Source organism: Aquarana catesbeiana, linkage group LG04, assembly GCF_042186555.1.
Source record: "Aquarana catesbeiana isolate 2022-GZ linkage group LG04, ASM4218655v1, whole genome shotgun sequence".
Lineage (NCBI taxonomy): Eukaryota > Metazoa > Chordata > Amphibia > Anura > Ranidae > Aquarana > Aquarana catesbeiana.
Window position 1 is genome coordinate 10960311 of NC_133327.1, and position 24386 is coordinate 10984696.

The 24386-nt window shown below is 43.8% G+C and overlaps 1 protein-coding gene across 1 annotated transcript in view; it reads left to right on the top strand.

Moving 5' to 3' along the window:
- The first annotated feature begins 9970 nt into the window (after positions 1 to 9970).
- Positions 9971 to 24386, top strand: part of RP1L1 (RP1 like 1) — a 96928-nt gene continuing 82512 nt past the window's right edge. The window contains exon 1 of the mRNA XM_073624827.1: positions 9971 to 10177. The gene's annotated coding sequence lies outside the window, so the exon portion shown is untranslated. The remainder of the gene's footprint in view (positions 10178 to 24386) is intronic.

Below are 24386 nucleotides of genomic sequence, written 5' to 3' on the forward strand. Positions count from 1 at the left end.
CTAGTTCCACTAGGTTTGCACACCAAATTTGGGGTTCCTAGCACCAAGTGGCCCCTTGGTCATTTTTCGCTGCAGAAAAATGCTTGACTCGAGTATAAGCCGAGGAGGGATTTTCAGCACAAAAAAATGTGCTGAAAAACTTGGCTTATACTCGAGTATATATGGTAATAGTGCGCTAAATTTTAAATATACGCTTCATAAATAAACTCCAGTAAGTAAGTGACAAAACATGATCTTAAAAGATATATGCAAAAAAGTCCACATGCACAATAATAAAATAAAACTCTTGATTGCTGAAGAGACGTGAATAAACTTGATCCATGCTCTGTGACAGTCTCTCCAAAGAAGAATAAGTGCTGACAGATAATCACCACCACCTCCATGTGCAATCCACCTCCATGTGCAATGTCCTCTGCTCACCTTGAATAAAGACCCCCTTGGGTCTATTGGCACTTTTAATAATAATCCACACACGGATCAGCTCGATTGTACAGGGGTTTTCAGCTAATGGCTCCAGGGATACCAGGACTTCTCCATAAACAATTTCTTTCTTCAAATTCAATTTCTCAAAGCAAATAAAACATAATCATTGCGCAAGATTGCTTTAAAACACTTGCTTTTAATTAATAAAATCTTATGCACTCACATTTGAGCAGAAATAAAACCGCATAAAGCGATCAGTTTGGCATTGGGAAAGCTCTCCTTCTCACTACACATCCAGGGTAATGGGGCACCAGAAGTGTCGTCACCGGCTCCTTAAAACGCGTTGCGTCACAGGTCACGTGACTTCCTCAAGGGAAATTTTTTCAAATTAAAAATATGATTTTTTTCCCTTTTGTTTCCCTCCGATGCATTATTTGTTTTGTAATATATATCTGTATATATCTATATATATAGATATAGATCTATATATATAGATATATCTATATATAGATATAGATATATCTATATATGGATATATATCTATATATTTATAGATATATATACATAGATATATATAGATATAGATATGTATATCTATACATATCTATATCTATATATATAAAGTTATTTTTTATAGGTAAAGAGTATTGTATAAATACGATTTGATGTCTGTAAATTTTTCTGTATATCGTGTTTATTTTTTGTTTGTCTTTGTAGAATATTCTGTTCGGTGGATATCTAAGAAGTGGATCCTGAGGAAAAGAGTCTCTCCCAAAACACGTTGGTCCCAGATGCCAATATTATTTTGACTATACAATATGTACTCTATGTACTCCATGACAGTTTGATGTTTGTGAATTTTTCTGTGTATTGTTGTCATGGTTATGCAATAGAGTTTTCTCTGTCAGCTTACCTGTCTCCATGTGTTCATTTCTAAAGACCAGCTGCCTCTGACCTGACTGGTTTTATAACCTCTCCTCTAAGCATGGCCCCACCCCAGGCCCTATCAGGGAACCCTATATTAACCTGTGCACTGCAAGCCAGCAGTGCTGATCAACCATTGTGTGTTAGCCTCCGTGTGTATTTGCTGTGTTTCCTACGTCTGATTCCTGTTACCGACTTTGGCCTGTTCTCCACTCTCCCTGTCTGCTTGTTACCCTGACCTTTGGCGTGTTATGTTTATCCTTGTCTGCTAGTCGCCCTGACCTTTGGCTTACCCCTTACTTCCCTGTCGTTCCAGCCTGCTGCCCCCTTCCTCTTCTCCTGTAGTCTACGGTGAGTGTGAGCTGTGAGACCCTGGGGGCCGTGACCTGGAGCCAGACTGCAGCGCAGTCCATCCTCTCCACTAGAGGCTCTGGTGAACACCCACTGGCTCTTAGACTCCGCGCCTTGGGGAATCTATGCTCTAGCTCCCACTGGGATCCATGTAGACCTGCTTCCTGAACCTTCCAGGGTTCAATCCACAGCAGTCAGTCCTAGGGTCCACTACCTTGGTGGTGTACTCCTGACCCCAACAGGGTGCATCTGTTACCTGGATACAGGTGACCTGACAATTGCGTTTATTTTTATTTTTTTCTTTGTAGAATATTCTGTTCAGGGCATATATCCAAGACGTGGATCCTGAGGAAGCGAGTCTCTCCCGAAACACGTTGTTCCCAGATGCCAATATTATTATTTTTACTACGTATATGTACTCCATGTTATGGTCTCCGTTTTATATGTGACTTTTATACTTTTTGCAAAAAAAATAAAAATTCTCATTTTAATCTTCTGTGATTACTTGGTGGCACATATAAAGTCCCACCCCCAACCCCGCCCCTTATGGGAGTGTAAGAGTGTGGGATTTTCTTGTATGGTCTCAATGTCTAGGAGCGGCGACCACTGAGAAATATATGTATAATTAATTTGTTCACAGAGTATCTCCATGTAACTTTACTTTTTTTTTGCCGGAATCACCACCAAAAGCAAGTCTTGTTTATCCTTTAAAAAAAAAAAAAAAAAAAAAAAGTAATGACAAAATTATCACTGAATAAACAGGCCCATAACAGAAATATAGAAATGGTGGGGAGAGCTGAAAGGGTTAATATAACCTGTGATGGGGCAATCAACTCATCGGGACAAGAAGAGCATTAATATATGTTATGAGAGAGATAATAAATCTGGCCCCGGGCTTGAATGTAGCATAACAGCAATATATTTCACACCCCTGACCAGTTATTAGGTGTGTGCGTGTCTGACAATAAATCTGTAGCAGGTTTTTATCAGCTGTCTAGGATCGCAGGTGTAGAGGATGTACACTAAAAAATGGTTGCAAATCATTATATGTGAGAGGGATCATGACTAACACTAGATTCTGTTGGCCCAACTCCAGCCAAAACCTTTTTGTATTCTAGCCTTGGGTAGAGTAGGGTAGGGTTAGAACGTCTGTCAGATTTTATATGCCAAACTTCAAGCTATATTTTTTTATTATTATTTATTTGTTTATTTTTAATGTATGCTGCAACACTTACCTTTAATCCAGAGCGGTCTCCTGCACTACTCTCTTTCACCACTGGGTGTCCCCTACCAGCTTCATTTTACATGGAAGACTGAGGAATGACGGTGAGTGCAGAGTCTCGTGACCCCACCTCCTAAACATGGAGCCCTGCACTCAGTGTAGATGGATTACATCAGCACCGCCGCCGACGGCCACATCAAGGAAGAGGACCCAGCACAGGTCATGTGACTGGCCGGGAAAAACAGCAAGATAAGGGGGTCCCCTGGGGAATGGGGGCTCACAGAACTTGGAGGTGGGCTTTAAATGCTGCGCCCTATTTCATTTTTCTGTAATATGTTAATGTTTTCTTTTGCTGTGTCTTTATTGAGGAGATTTTTCTTCTTTTTTTCTCTTGTGTCTGACACCTGCCTCCTGGACAGGAAACGAGGAATAATCTCTCTCATGGGGATACAGGCATCAATACAAACTTAACACGGCTTCTAAACCTTCCCACTTTACTTGTTCTCGGTGTCCGTGGGGGAGGAAGTTCCCTTCACTTCCTGTTCTGCCTGACACCCATTAATTAGACAGGTCATGCGTAGATTTTCCCTCACTTCCTGTTCTGCCTGACATTCATTGATTAGACAGGTCATGGGTAGGTTTTCCCTCACTTCCTGTTCAGCCTGACACCCATTGATTAGACAGGTCATGGGTAGATTTTCCCTCACTTCCTGTTCTGCCTGACACCCATTGATTAGACAGGTCGTAAATAGATTTTCCCTCACTTCCTGTTCTGCCTAACACCCATTGATTAGACAGGTCATGGGTAGATTTTCCCTCACTTCCTGTTCTGCCTGACACCCATTGATTAGACAGGTCATGGATAGATTTTCCCTCACTTCCTGTGCGGTCTGGCACCCATTGAATAGACAGGTCATGGTTAGATTTTCCCTCACTTCATGTTCAGCCTGACACCCATCGATCAGACAGGTCGTGGGTAGATTTTCCCTCACTTCCTGTTCTGCCTGACACCCATTGATTAGACAGGTCATGGGTAGATTTTCCCTCACTTCCTATTCTGCCTGACATTCATTGATTAGACAGGTCATGGGTAGGTTTTATCTCACTTCCTGTTCAGCCTGACACCCATTGATTAGACAGGTCATGGGTAGATTTTCCCTCACTTCCTATTCTGCCTGACATTCATTGATTAGACAGGTCATGGGTAGGTTTTATCTCACTTCCTGTTCAGCCTGACACCCATTGATTAGACAGGTCATGGGTAGATTTTTCCTCACTTCCTGTTCAGCCTGACACCCATTGATTAGACAGGTCATGGGTAGATTTTCCCTCAGGAAGTGAGGGAAAATCTACCCATGACTTGTCTAATCAATGGGTGTCAGGCTGAACAGGAAGTGAGGGAAAATCTACCCATGACCTGTCTAATCAATGGGTGTCAGGCTGAACAGGAAGTGAGGGAAAACCCAGCTTTTTCCTCACTTTCAGTTCTGTCTGATACCCATCAAATAGACAGGACATGGAGAATTTTTTCGCTTACTTCCCGTTTTGTCTGTCAACCATCCAATAAACGGGACATGGGTAGTTTTCCCTCTTTTCCTGTGCTGTCTGGCACCCATTTAAAATAAGATATCCAGAATGTTGGCCTTATCCTGCTTACCCAATAGTTTTGAAACTATTGGGTAAGCAGGATAAGGCCAACATTCTGGATATCTTTATTTTAAAACATTAAAGCTTTGTGATTTGAGTTTATGTTATATTAGTCTGTTAATTATAATTTATGTTTATGGTTTCAGAATATTAGCCGTCATCATTTTTCTTCCCCTGAAGAAGCCCCAAGTGGGCGAAACATGTCGGGAATATACATCTTTATACTGCTGTGACATTATGAACACATGAGAGCATGTCATGAGTATATATGATTTTAACATTGAATACCTTTTTAATTATGATTGAATAAATTGTGAATTTTATCACTTTCAAGTCTATAATTGTTCATACTGAGCACCTTCAAAGTCCCAACAAACTGTTCCCTAGGTCTTCTGAAATATTACATGCAGCTTTTAGTCTCTTTCCATGTGTTCCAGGCCTGCCCTTTGTTTGTTTCGATGAAGAAGACAGTTGTCTACAGAGCTCAATAGCTGAAGATGAAATTGACACACTTCTACTCACACAGTCTTAAAACCAAAACTGTTGATGCCATTGCTCAAGTATTTCAGGCAGTGTTATAGTTTGTTTTATTCCTTTTCGTAATTCCTATTCTGTATATTTTCCTTACTTGTGTTAAGGAAAAAGTTGGTGTACGGGAGACTCTGATGAGGACTCTGATGTATACCCTCATGTAGAGGGGAACTGTAATGGGGACTTAAATGTAAGGGTGGACTCTAATGGGGACCCTGATGTTAGGGAGGACTTTGATGTAAGAGGGACTCTGATGGAGACCCCGGTGTAAGTGGGGACTGGGATTTAAGGGTGAACTTGATGAGTACTTTGAAATAAGGGGGGCTTTGATGTAGAGAGCACTATGATGGGGACCCTGAGGTAAAAGGGTATCTAATGGGGTCATGACATAGAACTTTGGTGTTAGGGGGGACTCTGATGGGGACCCTGATGTGAGTGGGGATTCTGATGGAGACCATGATGTAAGCGGGGACTCTCATAGGGACCCTGATGTAAGTGGGGACTTTGATGGGGATCCTGATGTAAGTAGGGACTCTGGTGAGGACCCTGATGTAAGTGGAGACTCTGATTGGGACCCTAATGTAAGGGTGGATTCTATTGGGGACCCTGATGTTAGAGAGGACTTTGATGCAAGGGGAACTTAATGAGGACTTTGAAATAAGTTGGACTTTCACGGTCAAAAATCTCATTTTATTGATAAAAAAAATCATCATGGTACAGACAGAAAGAAATAAGTGATATGTCATACCTGTCATATATGGATGGTAAAATCACGAGAATACAAGCAATAGTATCCCTCAACTCGCAGATCATGTAATTTAGCAGTTTAAACCTTCCATAGACTATAATTTATTTTAGTCAAATAGAAAACAAAGAAATAAGGGAAGATTTCCCAGTTTCTAACATCATACACCCAGATGGGGTAAAACTAGGTGGGGGGGGGAGGGGAGGGGGGGGTAGAGGAAAGGGGGAGGGGAGGAAAGGGAAAGGGGAAAAACGGGGAGGGGAGGGGAAGGCCAGAGCATCTCAGACAGCAGTCATGTACACTATCCATCATGTAATTTAGACTAAACCCTTAAGCTGTCCAGGGTGACCAAATACCCTCAAATTTTTTGGGACATTTTCTGTTCAAATATGTCATTTTGTACAGTGGGAGAGCCTTATTAATAGTTTCTTCCCAAAGCGTCATGGTGGGGGGGGTTGCAGATGTCCACCTAAGCAGAATCGTTTTTTTGGCATAATAAAGCAAAAAAGCAATTAGGAGTTTAGTATATCTTGGTGTTTGATCGTCTTCCTGTAGCCCAAGTAGTGCCAACTCCGGCGATGGCCTCAGTGCTAACCCAAGAGGTTCATTAATGGCTTCAAAAACTGCAGCCCAGAACTTGGTCACTTCAGGACAAGTCCAAAACATATGAAGATATGTCCCCACATCCCTCCTACACCTACCACACAAGGGTTCTCTCAAGGGGTACAGTCTGTGCAGTCGTTGTGGGGTGTAATACACCCTATGAAGAAACTTGGCCTGTATTACTTTATCCCGGGATGAGATAACCAACCCAAAGCCTTCCTCAAAACATTCGTTCCATTCCTCTCTTTCCAAGGTGGGAATGTCTGCAATAAGTTGGACTTTGATGTAAAGCGCACTATGATGGGGACCCTCATGTAAAAGGGTATCTAATGGGGCCATGACCTAAGGGGGTACTCTAATGGGGACCTTGATGTATGGGAGAACTTAGATGTAAGTGGGGACTCTGATGGGGACACTGATGTTAGGGACGACTTTGATATAAGGGTGACTCTGATGGAGATCCTGATGTAAGTGAGGACTCTAAAGGGGACCCTGATGTTAGTGGGGACCCTGATGTAAGGGTGGATTCTAATAGAGACCCCGATGTTAGGGAGGACTTTGATATAATGTGGAATTTTATGGAGAGCCTGATGTAAGTGGGGACTGTGAAGGGGCCTTGGATGTAATGGTGGAGTCTAATGGAGACAGTAATGTTAGGGAGGACTTTGATATAAGGGGGAATCTGATGGGGACCCTGATATAAGGGTGGATTCTAATGAGGACCCTGATGTTAGGGTAGACTTTGATATAAGGGGGGGGGATCTGATGGAGAACCTTATGTAAGTGGGGACCCTGATGTAAGGGTGGATTCTAATAGAGACCCCGATGTTAGGGAGGACTTTGATACAGTATAATGTGGAATTTGATGGAGAGCCTGATGTAAGTGGGGACTGTGAAGGGGCCTTGGATGTAATGATGGAGTCTAATGGAGACCCTGATGTTAGGGAGGACTTTGATATGAGGGGGAATCTGATGGGGACCCTGATGTAAGGGTGGATTCTAATGAGGACCCTGATGTTAGGGTAGACTTTGCTATAAGGGGGGGATCTGATGGAGACCCTTATGTAAGTGGGGACCCTGATGTAAAGGTGGAATCTAATAATGGAGACAGTAATGTTAGGGAGGACTTTGATATAAGGTGGAATCTGATGGGGACCCTGATGTAAGGGTGGATTCTAATGAGGACCCTGATGTTAGGGTAGACTTTGATATAAGGGGGGGGGGGGGTGTCTGATGGAGACCCTTATGTAAGTGGGGACTCGGATGTAAGGGTGGATTCTAATGGAGATCCTGATATTAGGGAGGACTTTGATGTAAGGAGGACTCTGATGTGGACTATGATGTAAAGGGCACTATGGTGGGGACCCTAATGGGCACTCTGATGTAAGGGGAGGGGGGCTGTGGTGTGTGGGGGATGCACTATGATGTCAGGGGGGACTCTGATTGGGATTTTCTTGGCTCACAACAAATACTTGAAAAATATACAGTGTGGTCCACAACTGAAGAGTTTGGAGCCCCCCTGTATTGAATGCACCTTGTTTTTTCCTGAGAGGAGCACTTTAGGTGCCTCCAGTTATGTGAGGATAATATTTCTTTGACTTGTTGTCCTTCATAAATCCCTCTACCTTCTCCAGTACTGAACTCCTGATAACCCTCATCCCTCCCAGTCATATTCTTGTTGAACAACTTCATTGAAATGGCAATAGGTAAGGAGGGCTATAAATTAAAGCAGCACCTCTCTGTGTCTGCTCTCCTCCTCTTTTGGCACCAGGGCGGGATTGGCTCCGACGTGTATTCCATATTGGCACAAGATCCTTCCTGCTCATCGTTCTGCTCCCTCTGGCCTGTAATCATGAATACAAAGAGCAAGGTCCCCCTCTAACACTGCCATGAGCGCCGTGCCCAATCCATGCTGCCTCGTTCCACAAAAACCACAGGCCCAATGAACGTTTAATGGAACATGACGAACAGCATCTGTCCCATAAAGAAGGGCACCCAGACCAGCAAAAACTCACCAACCAAAGCTGAAGTCCAATCTGCTTATATTTGACCTTCTCTGGTTCCACCTCATCAAGACTTTAATTATATTTTTAAATAAAACTTTTCTGTTTTTATTACATACTTTATTTTAGACCCACTTTTAGACCCAGCCATTGTGCTCATCATATGCAGCCACGTGTGCCCATCATATGCAGCCACTGTGCCCATCATATGCATCCACTTGTGCCCATCATATGCAGCCACTTGTGCCATTGTGCCCATCAAATGCAGCCACTTGTGCCCGTCAAATGCAGCCACTTCTGCCCATCAAATGCAGCCACTTGTGCCCATCATGTGCAGCCACTTGTGCCCATCAAATGCAGCCACTTGTGCCCGTCAAATGCAGCCACTTGTGCCCATCATATGCAGCCACTGGTGCCCGTCAAATGCAGCCACTTGTGCCCGTCAAATGCAGCTACTTGTGCCCATCATATGCAGGCACTGTGCCAACTGACCCCCCCTCCCACTCGCGGGGCTCGCGGCTCTGGCTGCGCAATCCAACCGTCCCACCCGCGTCCCGCCCCGCGCGAGGCTCTGACATTGTGGCACTTATCGCGACCTCCGCTCCAGCGTGTGTCCGAGTCCTCCGCTCCTCTTCCTAAACGACAGGCATCCAATAGGGTGGCCTGGCGCATTGGCCAATCAGGAAACAGGTCTGGCACAATTTTGCCGCGATTTTGTTCAGGTCACCAATGTAAAAGGCAGAAAAACGCCTATAATCTAATCTACGTCAGGCGAAATGCGTCACAGTGAGGAGGAGCCTGCTGCATTTCAATGATGCTTATTCTGATTGGATTTTCTATCTGTGACTTTTCAGGTGGATGTCCGATCTCATCAGAGAGACCACTGCTTCCACACAGAACTTTTCTCCCTAGCCTGACTGTTCCTGGCCCACCACCCTTTTCATTCATTTGGCTTTCAGATCTCTTAGTTATGGAGGCTCAGCATTGGAGAGTACTGGCTCTGACTCATCATGTTGGACCTTTGCAGAGAGACTATTCGAGAGACCTTCGCTCCACACATAGAGCGAAGGCCCTTCTCTGCAGCATGCTGGCAGGGGACAGGCTTTTTTTTTTACTTAGGCTGGGGCTGCTTTCTAAAGAAAATGACCTGTAAGACCTTGAATGCTTTTTTTAATGTACCTGGAATAAAGTTAGCTGATTTAAACTGAAAGTTTGGCTGGGCTCTAGGAAGGCACTGAACTGAAATCTGTCTGTACTTCTAGCATACTGTACACCTGGTCATTAAGACCTAAAAATGATAAAGAGGTCAATGCCTGGGGACAGTGGAGCTTCAATAACATATGAAGAGATATAGGCCTGCAGGTGAATGATATTCTGGTCGTCAGCATTCGAGCACAGCAAGGAAATAGTCTCACTAACCCTATTAGTTAATTATCTCTCCTACAGATGGCTCTCCCCGTAATCCGCTTTTGGTCATCATAATCCATTTCAAAGTGACCACTCAGAGGGAATCAGATTCCTTTTCCATGTGAATCAGCAAACATGCCCAGAACCAGGAAGGATCCTGACCAAGCCCCATTGCAAGAACCTTTTTCTTGATTTTTTTTTTTAATCTGAGCAAACCTTCTTCTGAAAATGGGCCCGGAGTATGGTGGTGGAGCAGTGACCTGTACCGAGGCGGATTACTTCTCAGGCACCAAATAATCTATTGATGAGGTCATAAATAAGGTAAGATGCTCTAATATAACTTATGAGGATTGCAGCCGCTTCCATTTTCATTGTACTTTTAGGATTGTATTTTAGCTCAAGGAGCAGTCAGCCCAAGGTGGGTACTTTGGGTTTTGGTAGGTGTTGGAGAGGTTTTGGCCAACAAAGAGATCCCAGAGGGGCTTCAGTGAGATAATCTTCAATCATTTGTTAATTCTATGAAGAATCCATGAAACTATCAATGTGATTTGTTACAGCCGTAATAAGTGGTCCAAACTGGGAATCATTAGTGGTGATGATCCTTTACCGATGAAAACCTTGAGAGATCTATGATGACTTTATGGCGTTTCTAAACAATTTGTGTAGCCATTCGTGCAGTAAATCTGCCCACGCATTGGAATATTTTTCTGGAATATTTTTAGACCATTTTCTCTTCTGAATGAATGTTCAGAGCTGTAAATACCACATTGCAGCTACTAGGTACACTGTGGCGATCTTAGAAAATGCTAGAGGGAATTATCAGATGAATGTAACCATTGGTTCTCTACAAATTCAGGTGCTTTCTGTTTTTTTTCCTCTTGTCTCTGTCCTCTGAGCTGTACATATCTCCCCCTTAATCTTCTGACCCCAACTCTTTCTCACCTCTGGGCCCTACTGGATGGGAGCCCTTAAGCTTTCTGCTTGACTCCCTCACCCTGCCCAGGCCAATATGGCTGCTGACTCTTAAGCTTCCAGCACAATGCCCCCTCTTGCCTAGAGCCCAGCTGGCCGCCGGCCCATAAGATTCCATCCCAACTCCCCACCTGACTCCCTCCTCCTCCTCTGTTTCCCTCTCATGAGCAGAGGGGGAGCACTGTCCTTCTCCTCTACCCAGCTCTCGCTGTGGCCAAGCTGCCCCATTCAGGGTGGAGAGCCGGAGGGGGAGGTCCCATGGCTGCAGGTGTGCACCCTCATGGTCCACTCTTTCCAGCACCTGCTGACCGAGTAGGTCAGGTTGGATGGCATCTCTTGCCACCCCTCCAGACCAACGGGCTGAGTTGACTAGTGGGCATTTTTGCTCATGGGCTTCTTCTCTACCTGGCTCTCTCCTTGTGGCCAAGCTGTCCCATCCAGGAAGGAGAGGGGGTGGTCCTAGGGAGGCAGCTGTGCACCCTCATGGTCAGTGCCGGGACAAGGTCATCTAAAACCCAAGTCAAACATGCCAAACTGTACCCCCTGAGATGTATGAGCATTATGTGTCAGCAAACCCCTCAAAAAAGCAAAACCGAGCACTGATGTGCATGCTTACCCCCAAAGCATACTTTTCCCAGTACAGATCCCCCTCCCTGTTGTAATCCCCCCGTCAGTGCAAAACTTTTCCCCCCAAATTACCCCAGCACAATCCCCCCCCCCCCCAAATCACCCCTCCTGGTACAAAACCTCTATTTTTTGAATTCCTCAAATTTCCCCTCCGAATACACATCCCCTTTCCAAATCCCCTCTCCTAGCACAAATTCACCCCCCCCCCCCAATTTTCCCTACTAGCACAATTTCCCCCAAAAAACATTTCCTCTCCTAGCACAAGTCCCTTCCTTCCTTTACCATATCTCTCGCTTTTAGCACAACCCCCCCAATCTCCTCTCCTATCACAAAACCTGTTCCCGCCATCCCCCTTCCCAAAACAAATCCCCCTAAATCAGCATTCCTAGCACCCCCCCAATTTCTCCTCCTTGAACAATTCTTACCCCCTGTTGCCCTCCAAATTCTCCCTCCTAAGACAAATCCCCTTTCCCCAATCTTCTTGTGGCCCCCCCCTCTACCTCACATGACAGTGCCCAGGGCAGCTGCCCCTCCTGCCAACCCCTTTTCCCGGCCCTGCTCATGGTTGACCTTTTCCCACACCCTCTGACCGAGCAGGCCAAGCTCGTTAGCATCTCTTGACCCCGTGGGCCACCCCTCCAGACCAATGGGCTCAGCTGACCAGAGGGCATTTTTGCTCATGGGCAAAGGAGATGCACTGCCCTCCTCCTTTGCTCTGCTCACTCCTTGTGGCCAAGCTGTCCCATTAAGGGTGGAGAGTCAGAGGGGGAGGTCCTGGGAAAGCAGCTGTGCACCCTCATGGTCGACTTTTTCCTGCATCCTCTGACTGAGCAGGCCAGGCTGGCTGGCATCTCTTGACCCCGTGGGCCACCCCTCCAGACCAATGGGCTCAGCTGAACAGTGGGCATTTTTTCTCATGGGCAGAGATGGTGCACTGCGCTCCTCTTCTATCCATCTCTTTCATTGTGGCCAAGCTGTCCTATTCAGGGTGGAGAGTCAGGAGGGAGGTCCTGGGGAGGCAGCTGTGCACCTTCACCTTCAACCTTTTCTCGCACCCTTCCCCCAAAAAAGACAAAATCTTGGGTTAAAGAATGACTAGTTTGCAGCAAGGTAGCTGCTTTGTTACGCACAAAACCTTGACCCACAATTATTTAGTACTGGGTTCCCAACAAATGTGAAATGTGCCCAGGGAGAGATGGCCTACGTCACTCCATTTTTCTGGTCCTGAGGCAAGTGGTGCTATATCCTGTCCTTCACCCCAGAGAGGGAGGTGGTGTAGCTATCATAGGCTAACCTGGGCTTTCTGTCACTGCGGTATGGTCACCTTTAGGGGGTGTTCAGTCATAATCCCACACATGGAAGCTTTGATTGGGTAATACTGACATGACCCCATGACATGACTCCCATCACCCATGCAAAGAGAATTTATTTATTTATTTATTTTACCTAAAATGATACATGTGATTGGAAAATATTAACATGTGCTCCACTGACTCATGCAAAGAGAAATTCTTATTTTATTTTTTAATTATTTATTTATTTTACCTAAAATGATACATGCGATTGGGTAATACTGACATGTGCTCCACTGACCCATGCAAAGAGAAATTCTTATTTTATTTTTTTTATTTATTTTGCCCCAAATGATACATGTGATTGGGTAATATTGGCATATGCTCCAATGAACCACGCAAAGAGAGTTTTTTTTTATTTTATTTTTTTATTTATTTATTACTTATTTATTTATTTTACATGTGATTGGGTAATACTGACCCGTGCTCCAACGACCCATGCAAAAAGAAATTTTTATTTTATTTATTTATTTATTTATTTTACCCAAAATGATACATGTGATTGGAAAATATTGACATGTGCTCCACGGACCCATGCAAAGAGATATTTTGAATTCATTTTTTATTTTATTCTATTTATTTCTTATTTATTACTTACATTTTATTGATAGGTCTGCTTTAATTAATTCTTATATCTATCAGGGACGTCAGCAGTGAATTTGTATTTTTAGGTCTGTACAAACAATCCTCAGTGTAAAAATAAAGTTGGACCCACCCAGTCCTTAAAGTCTCATATAAGCTGTAATATGGTAATGTCAATTCAAAAGCTATTTGTAGCATTTCCTGCAATGAAGATCCTCCTTTAGATACTTTCTGTTACAGGGTGACAATGGTGTGTGTCTGTCTCTCAATTGTGCCCCAAAGTTGACACCCTGTTAAGCGGAATTTCAATGGGGGCTACCTGTGGGCGTTTCAACACATAGTTACATAGTTACATAGTAGGTGAGGTTGAAAAAAGACACAAGTCCATCAAGTCCAACCTATGTGTGTGATTATGTGTCAGTATTGCATTGTATATCCCTGTATGTTGTGGTCATTCAGGTGATTATCTAATAGTTTCTTGAAGCTATCAATGCTCCCCACTGAGACCACCGCCTGTGGAAGGGAATTCCACATCCTTGCCGCTCTTACAGTAAAGAACCCTCTACGTAGTTTAAGGTTAAACCTCTTTTCTTCTAATTTTAATGAGTGGCCACGAGTCTTGTTAAACGCTCTTCTGCGAAAAAGTTTTATCCCTATTGTGGGGTCACCAGTACGGTATTTGTAAATTTAAATCATATCCCCTCTCAAGCGTCTCTTCTCCAGAGAGAATAAGTTCAGTGCTCGCAACCTTTCCTCATAACGAAGATCCTCCAGACCCTTTATTAGCTTTGTTGCCCTTCTTTGTACTCGCTCCATTTCCAGTACATCCTTCCTGAGGACTGGTGCCCAGAACTGGACCGCATACTCTAGGTGCGGCCGGACCAGAGTCTTGTAGAGCGGGAGAATTGTCGTTTTATCTCTGGAGTTGATCCCCCTTTTAATGCATGCCAATATTCTGTTTGCTTTGTTAGCAGCAGCTTGGCATTGCATGCCATTGCTGAGCCTATCATCTACTAGGACCCCCAGGTCCTTTTCAATCCTAGATTCCCCCAGAGGTGTAATGTGTGTAACACCTTACACAGACATGGTCCACTATTGTCAACATCAGGAAACCCTCCCTTGGGGAATACCATGCAGCCATCACTGGAGTGCATGAAGATAGAAGGTGAGTCTACAGGAGACTAGACTTACAATTACTTGAAGTATAATAACCTCTCTTTGCACAATGTATGACAGAATGATGGTGTGGCAAAGTATGTGGGCATCTTAAAGTCGTAGAGGGCTTGTGGGCTACCCAAGGAACACTTGTGGAGGATGAGGATGTAACGGATGGCTCCTGTTCTACTGAAATAAGATATAATTGCTAATTCATCAATGTACAGTACATGGGGCAACAAGAAAGGTAGCAGACAGCAGAGTAATATCCAGCAGTCATTATCCTTCATGGCCATTTTTGTCTTCAAGTCAACGTATGTCTATGGTGGAGATATTTACATCTTTCTCTTATTTTAAGCACCTATTTTAGCCAAGACGTTTTGGTGTCATGGATGCTGTTGGTCTATTTCATGGAATATGTGTGACTGGATTTGACTCACCAAGGGATAACGGTTGAAAGAGGTGACCTAGATTCATACAGGGCTCAATGACTCCTGAGGCTGCTCTCTGCACAACTGGGTATCCCTAAATGGGGAACCAAAACTTTGGACTCTACATGAAAAAAGTCCAATGAGAGCACCAGCACAAAGGAGTAACAGTCCGGAGTCTTTTAAATAATGGTGCCTACTAACAATAAGACAATATTAAACAGGCAACACGTTTTGAGGGTATCTCCCCCTTTCTTCAAGGCTCAAACTATTGCGTGTAATCATGAGCACTCAAAACAACACAACCACCCTGAATGGGGAACCTAAACTTGGGAATCTATGTGAAAAAAAGTCCAATGAGAGCACCAGCACAAAGGAGTAACAGGCCAAAGTCTTTTAAATAATGGTGTCTACTAACAATAGGGCAATATAAAACAAGCAACACGTTTTGAGGGTATCTCCCCCTTTCTTCAAGGCTCAAATTATTGCCTGCAATCATGAGACTCAAAACAACACAACCACCCTGAACGGGGAACCCAAACTTGGGAATCTACATGAAAAAAGTCCAATGAGAGCACCAGCACAAAGGAGTAACAGGCCAAAGTCTTTTAAATAATGGTGTTTACTAACAATAAGGCAATAAAAAACAGGCAACAAGTTTGGGGGGTGTCTCTCCATTCTTCAAAGCTCAAAATATTGTGTGTAATCAGGATGACTCAACCGCCAACAATAATCATTTGAAGGATGAAACAAGAAATGCGCCCAGGAGCAAAATAAACAGCAGCATGCTTCTGAAAAGGGCTAGATATCTGTACGCCAAAATGCGCTGGAGGTTTTGTATTGTCTTATAGTGAACAAACGCCATTATTAACCACTTCAGCCCCGGAAGAATTGGCTGCTTAATGACCAGGCCATTTTTTGCGATACGGCACCAAGTTGCTTTAACTGACAATTGTGCAGTTGTGCGATGTTGTACCCAAACAAAATTGATGTAATTTTTTTCCCACAAATAGAGCTTTCTTTTGGTGGTATTTGATCATCTCTGCGGTTTTTATTTTTTGCGCTATAAACAAAAAAAGAGTGACAATTTTGAAAAGAACACAATATTTTGTACATTTTGCTGTAATAAATAGCCTCAATTTTTTTTTTAAAAAAAAAAAGCTAATTTTTTCCTCAGTTTAGGTCGATATGTATTCTTCTACATATTTTTGGTAAAAAAAAATCGCAAAAAGCGTATATTGATTGGTTTCCGCAAAAGTTATAGCGTCTACAAAATAGGGGAAAGATTTATGGTATTTTTATTATTATTATTTTTTTTTACTAGTAATGGCGGCGATCTGCGATTTTTATCGAGACTGCGACATTATGGTGGACACATCGGACACTTTTGACACCTTTTTGGGTCGATTGACAACTATACAGCGATCAGTGCTATAAAATGCACTGATTACTATATAAATGTCACTGGCAGGGAAGGGGTTAACACTAGGGGGTGATCAAGGGGTTAACTGTGTTCCCTATGTGTGTGTTCTAACTGTAGGGGGAGGGGACTGACTATAGGAGATGAGAGATCATGGTTTCCAGCTCATAGGAACTCACAATCTCTCTCTCCTCCCCTCACAGAACTGGGATGTGTGTTTACACACACACACACACGTCCCTGTTCTGCCTCTCGTGCCTGCGATCGCTCATGGCCGGCGGTCATCGCGACCAGGGGTCACGAGCATCGGCAGCCCCGCTGTGCAGCTCGCCTGCTATCCCGCTTAAAGGGACCGATCGGGATCGTGCCGACCTGCCGCAGTATAATGACGGTGGCTGGTCGGCAAGTGGTTAAAAGAATTTGGCCTATTTCATGGAACACGTGACTAAGGCACTGGATTATATTCATTAAAGGGTAAAGGGTAAAAACGGTGACCCCAATTCACATGGGGTCCAATGGCTTCTTAGTCTGCTCTCTGGAGTAACAGTCCTAACTCTTTTAAATAATGGTGTTTGCTAACAATAAGACAACATAAACCAGCTAACATGTTTCAGTGATACAAATACCTTCTTTAGGGCTCAAAATATTGTGTGTAATCGGGACTTAAAATGTCTCAATCACCAATATTCATTATTTGAAAGGTTAAATAAATGTGCCCAGGGGGAAAACAAGCAGCAGCATACATCTGATGGGGGGGGGGGGGGGGGGGGTACCTTCACCCCTCAAGCACATTATGCTGCAAGCACCATTATTGAAAGGATTTTGACTGTTGCATGGCTCAATATTTTATACCTGCTGATAAATTATCTCCTGGATGTCATATAGTGATCATAATTTGTCATTTTATAGAAACTATGTGTTTTTTCCATGAAGGCCAAAGCAACAGGTTTACTTAGTAATACTGTCTCCAGAAGTACATGGGATGGAGGAGTATGTTCTCCAGATGTGGAGGAGCACATTCTCCAGGTATGAAGGAGCATGTTCTCCAGGTGTGGAGGAGCACATTCTCCAGGTGTGGAGGAGCACTTCTCCAGGTGTTGGGGAGCATGATCTCCAGGTGTGGAGGAGCAGGTTATTCAAGTGTGGAGGAGCATGTTCTCCAGGTGTGAAGGTGCAAATTCTCCAGGTGTGGAGGAGCATGCTCTTCAGGTATGTAGGAGCATGTTCTCTAGGTGTGGAGAAGCACATTCACCAGGTGTGGAGGAGCACATTCTCCAGATGTGGAGGAGTACGTTCTCCAGGTGTGGAGGAGCACTTCTCCAGGTATGGCAGAGCATGTTCTCCAGGTGTAGAGGAGCATGTTCTCCAGGTGTGAAGGAGCATGTTCTCCAGGTGTGGAGGAGCATGTTGTTCAGGTGTGGAGGAACATGTTCTCCTGGTGTGGAGGAGCATATTCTCCATGTGTGGAGGAGCATGTTCTTCAGGTGTGGAGGAGCATATTCTCCAGGTGTGGAGGAGCATGTTCTCCAGGTCTGGAGGAGCATCCTTTCCAGGTGGAGGAGCATGTTCTTCAGGTATGGAGGAGCATGATCTCCAGGTGTGGAGGAGCATGTTCTTCCAGGTGTGGAGGAGCATGTTCTTCAGGTATGGAGGAGCACGTTCTTTAGGTGTGGAGAGGCATGTTCTTTAGGTATAACTGAGCATTTTCTCCAGGTATGGAGAAGCATCTCATGTTGTAGCAAGGTTCTTAGTGGTTGGTCCAACACTGTCACATGGGGGCATTGAGAGAGTCCTCAGCACTCTGTAAGCTCCAACTAGGTTGACTTAACCTAGCCATACACTATACAACCTGATTTTATAATCCCTGCAAAATCTGCTATAGCTTTACCGAAACTATGTAATATGAGGACAAACCCTAAATGCATCAAATCAGGCAGACCTTTGCACTACCTAGTTGATAGTATACCAAAATAAAATTGTACAATGAGCTTGGAAAGAACATGGTCAATTAGCTCAAAGGTATACACTTAGGAGCTGCTGGATCTCTTATTGTTAAAATCCAAAATTATGAAGTCGTCACATTAATCAAGCTGTCTTGCATCAAAAGCCCCAATGAAAGATGGAGTCCTGAGAAAAGTCCAACCAAATAAGTAGCAGTACGGGCACCACACCAGGTCAAGGAGTCCGAAATAAGAATAGGTAAACCAACACGTTTCAGAAGCTCAACACTACTCCTTCATCAGGGCTTGAGTATTATATCCAGGGCCAGGACAAGGGGTGGAAAGGAGGGGCAACTTCCCTGGGCACAGAGGAGCAAGAGACAGGGAATAGATACAGAGCCGTAAACCTATTCTAAGGCATGCATTACCAGTGGGGAGGGGGCACAGTTCTGCATCCTTGCCCTGGGCACTAGATGAACCTATCCTGGTACTGATAATATTATCTTAGATATGGTTGGACTAGACTGGATTATGATAATAATTGTATATTGCTTAGCAGTGTAATGTTGCAGTGACTCAGCCAAAAAAAAAAAAGCCAAGGCTTTTCCAGTGCACTGGACTAGTTAACTCCTTAGGGAGTGTGGTGGGTTTTGTGATTGGAGGTGAAGGGGTTCATTAACTAACACTGCCATTAGCCAGTAATGTGCAGCACAAAGGGGTTAATGTACTCATGTTGGTCACTGATGCATGAGTGACCAGTGGCAGTTAATTAACCCCTTTGTGCTGCATTAGTGGCCAGTGTCAGTGTTAATTAGCTCCTTCATGTGGCAGAGTTTTAAAATAGCATAATGCCACTGACCCCCTATGCTGGGGGTTATTATTGCAGCTACTTCCTAGATGCTGTGGATCCTTGCAGAAACTGGTACCAATGCTGGGGATCATTGCAGAAACTGGCACCAACTCTGGGGGTTATTATTGCAGATACTGGAACTAATGCTGGGGATTATTATTGCAAAGACTGGCACTAATGCTGGGGGTTATTATTGCAGAAACTGATACCAGTGCTGGGGTCATTATTGCATACACTTGTATAGATGCTGAGTGTTTTTAATTCTAGAAATCTGCACTTATGTGGGGGATTATTATTGCTGTTACTGACACCAATGCTGGGGGTTATTATTGTGTAAATTGACACCAATGCTGGGGGTTATTATTGCGGAAACTGACAGTAATGCTGGGGATTGTTATTGCAGAAACTGGCATAAATACAGGGAGTTGTTATTTCCTGCGGGGGTTCTATTATTTTCATATGATATTGTTATTCAGATTTGCTTGATATTTGGTAGAGGCACTACTTTTGCCATTATATGCAGTGTTGTATGTAAAAAAATGATTGGTGGGCGTAGACACCATGTTTTACCGCACCAGGTGACACCAGCCTTGGTAATACCACTATGTGGGGAGCTGGATTTCTTAAAGCAGTAGGTTTTCCGAGTCAATAGAGGGAATGATTAGGCAGCTCTTCCAGGAGTAGTGGCCAAAGGTTGGTTCTTTGCTCGAGTAGGGTCTTGGTGTGCGAGGAAGAAAGCACCAAAAGCAGAAGAAATAAAGTTCTTCTATTATGCAAAGCCAACTTGTTTTGAGGTTTCCAAGGGTCCCCCTTCATCAGGGCTTGGCTTTGTTCAACCAAGTGCATACTGGACTGATACAATTGGAGGGATCTTAAGAAGTAATTAGTATGATCTTCCAGGTGCCAGTTAAGTCATAAACTCAGCCTTTCTCGATGTTTTTAACATTGAGAAAGCCCTAAAATACGTTGTAACTGTCAGGTCTCAGGGAACCCCCTACTAATAATTATGTCTACAGCTCACAGTCACAGACAGTAAGTTGATGTAAGAATAAATAAAAGAATAAGGATGTATACTTAGTGTATTTGACACCCAAGACTGTTCCACAGAGCAGAGTACTGTATTCCCTCACATTTGTGGTCAGTTGGAGAAGGACCTCTTTGCAATAATGGAAAGAATGGAAAGAATGCCTTTTACATTGGCAATCAGTGAGAAGACTGTCCCTTACATTGGTGGTCAGTGGGAAGAATGCTCCTTACATTGATGATCAGTGGGAAGAAAGTTCCTTACATTGGTGGTCAGTGGGAAGAATGTTCCTTACATTGGTGGTCAGTGGGAAAAATGCTCCTTGCATTGATGATCAGTGGGAAGAATGTTCCTTACATTGGTGGTCAGTGGGAAGAATGTTCCTTACATTGCTGGTAGGTGGGAAGAATGCTTCCCACATTGGTGGTCAGTGGGGAAAAATGATTCTTGCATTGATGATCAGTGGGAAGAATGTTCCTTACATTGGTGATCAGTAGGAAGAATGCTACTTACATTGGTGGTGGCAGGTGGTGGGTGGGAAAAATGCTCCTTACGTTGGTGGTCATTGATAACAATGCTCCTTACATTGGGGGTCAGTGGGAAAAATGGCCTTTACATTGGTGATTAGTGGGAAGAATGCTCCTTAAATTGATGATCGGTAGAAAGAATGTCCCTTACATTGGTGATCAGTAGGAAGAATGTCCCTTACATTGGTGATCAGTGATAAGAATGCAATTTACATTGATGATCAGTGGGAAGAATGTTCCTTATATTGGTGATCAGTGAGAAGAATGTTCCTTATATTGGTGATCAGTGAGAAGAATGTTCCTTACATTGGTGATCAGTGGGAAGAATGTCCCTTACATTGGGGATCAGTGATAAGAATGCTCCTTACATTGGTCATCAGTGGGAAGAATGTTCCTTACATTGGTGGTCAGTGAGAAGAATGTTCCTTACATTGGTGATCAGTGGGAAGAATGTTCCTTACATTGGTGATCAGTGAGAAGAATGTTCCTTACATTGGTGATCAGTGAGAAGAATGTTCCTTACATTGGTGATCAGTGAGAAGAATGTTCCTTACATTGGTGGTCAGTGAAAAGAATGCTCCTTACATTGGTGATCAGTGAGAAGAATGCTCCTTACATCGATGATCAGTGAGAAGAATGTCCCTTACATTGGTGATCAGTGGGAAGAATGCTCCTTACATCGATGATCAGTGGGAAGAATGTTCCTTACATTGGGGATCAGTGATAAGAATGCTCCTTACATTGGTCATCAGTGGGAAGAATGTTCCTTACATTGGTGGTCAGTGAGAAGAATGTTCCTTACATTGGTGATCAGTGGGAAGAATGTTCCTTACATTGGTGATCAGTGAGAAGAATGTTCCTTACATTGGTGATCAGTGAGAAGAATGTTCCTTACATTGGTGATCAGTGAGAAGAATGTTCCTTACATTGGTGGTCAGTGAAAAGAATGCTCCTTACATTGGTGATCAGTGAGAAGAATGCTCCTTACATCGATGATCAGTGAGAAGAATGTCCCTTACATTGGTGATCAGTGGGAAGAATGCTCCTTACATCGATGATCAGTGTGAAGAATGTTCCTTACATTGATGATCAGTGAGAAGAATGTCCCTTACATTGGTGATCAGTGGGAATATAAAATCTGGATGAAATTAAATTGGGGAGGAATCTAGTCAGAAGTATTAACATTTCCCTTCTCCATCTAACACTAAAACAAGAATCAGCTTCAGATACACTTTAACAAGCACTGATAAGATTATTTACCAATCTCAAGACACAAAGCTATTTAAAGGGAATGAATGAATCGCACACTAGTTTTTGTATATCTTGGATACTCCTCTGACATGACTGTCTGTGAGAATATTCACAAGGATATTCAACTTTGCCCCTACCCCAACAATCTCATTCCTACCACTGCATTCTCTTGGCAAATAATAAGAATATCTAAAAGAAACAGTTAAAACACTTAAAAGTCTTCTGGAAAAATGGCACCAAAGGCTGCTCCAATGACTGTTTCTTCTTTCCATCTCCTTCTGCCGTTGCCTGATACCTTGACTGTCACTCCCACCAGGTCCACCTTTCTATCCTAGTATCCCTAGTAGAAATTTGAACAGAAGTGTCTCAGTCAGTTTTTTGGTCTCATCGGTCCAAACCATTCTATAAAACCTTGCATAATTTTATGCTCTGTAATATACATTTTTTTTTGGAGTTTGGTTTGGATTCGACTTCAATGAGAATTAAGTGGAGTACACACTATAAGAAAATCGGGCGAAGGATCGTCCAATTTTCCTCATTGTTTCAAAGCAAATCAGAAACAATGAAGGAAAATTCGTACTTACATTCTCGTACGACAGACTTTTTTTTGTTGTTGTTTATTGTTTCTGATCATGCAAAGTCTTTCATTCCTGATTTTTCCCGTACAAAAACAGTACGCATTAAACGAAAATTATTCATTCTGTTCCCTTACGAGAAAAATTTTGGAGCTTGTCCCCTCGGAAATTTTCGTTCAGAAGATCGGAATTGACTGTAGAAAGTCGTACAAAGGTAGCAAATGTCCACCCGATTTTCTTATGGTGTGTACGAGCCTTTACAGTTTGAAAATGACAAATTTTGTAGGTTTGCAAATTTTTAAAAAGTTTAGCTGAACCATGACTGATGGAAGTTTTTCAGACATTCTCTCATCTCTAGTAAAATGTTAACAAATGCATTACTAGAATGGTTCAGCAAGTCCTACATCTTTGTCACCAAGCTGTTTGGAAGAGAGAATCACCATGAAACAATGGGTGACAAAATGGGCTCTGACTTTAGCGGAACTACAAAATTCACAAGAACTTACTGGATTATAGGGCTAAGAAAAGGCGGTTGTCCAACTGTTCAATAGTTATGGATATTTGATGTTCTAGTCCAGTGGTCTCCAAACTGTAGCCCTGTGGCCGAATGTGGCCCTTTGCATACCTTTATTCGGGCCCCAGGGCATTATTCCTCTCGCTGACATTAACAATGGGACATCATTCCTGCCAATGACACCAACAGAAGGGCACTATTCCTCCCACTGACACCAATAATGGGGCACTATTCCTCCCACTGACACCAATGATGGAGCACTATTCCTCCCACTGACACCAACAATGGGGCACTATGGATCCCCATGACTAAGCTCTGAGAGGTGGAGCGAAATGCGTTGGAGGTGTGACCTGGTCGGAGGATAACATGGATGTGTGGTAACTTCTGACTTGAGCTTTTGCAGGAGCTGGGACGAGCTCCATCCTGTTCCGGCACCCCCAGTGGGGGATGGTTCAGGATTTGCACCCGTCTTACAGAGCTTGAGCAGCACACTAAGCTGTATTGAGTCGCAACCAGTAATTGGGTATTATTCCTCCCACTGACACCAAGCCCCAAGCCCCATCAAAAGGCCTAAAGGAACTTCCTGACACATGTTTTTCACTCCTGGGCTTTTGCCTAGTTAGGATGGTACTTTGGGCCTTGGGATTGGAGTGCCGCAAGGATCTCCCCTTCTTTGAGGAACCTGGAAGATGCTGGCTGTCATGGATGTTCTACCTGGGCTTAGAGGAAGGAAACTGCAGTTGCCCACCACAATGGAGGTGGTAAGTGGCCAACTGAATGGAAAGTGAACAGAGGAACATTTCCATGTTGTCCTGCCTAAATACAAAGACTGAGATACCAGTAGAGCCTCATTTGTCAAGGAACCAGCATAGTGAGAAAGGGGCCTAGAGGTTGTCAAGGAGCCAGCATAGTGATAGAGGAGCCCAGAAGATGTCAAGGGGCCCCAGGTCAGCATAGCGAGAAAGGAGTCTAGAGATTGTCACGGAGCCAGCATAGCGAGAGAGGAGCACAGAAGATGTCGAGGGGCCAGCATAGCAAAAGAGGCGCCTAGAGGTTGTGAACGAGTCAGCGTAGCAGGGAGGGGCTCAGAAGACGTGAAGGAGCCAGCATAGCAAGAGAGGAGCCCAGAAGATGTTAATGAGCCAGCAGAGCGAGAGAGGGGACTAGAAGGAGCCAGCATAGTGAGAAAGGAGCCTAAAGGTTGTCAAAGAGCCAGAATAACATGAGAGGGGCCCAGAAGATGTCAAGAAGCCAGCATAGTGAGAGAGAAGCATAGAGGTTATCAAGAAGCCAGCACAGCAAGAGAGGGGGCC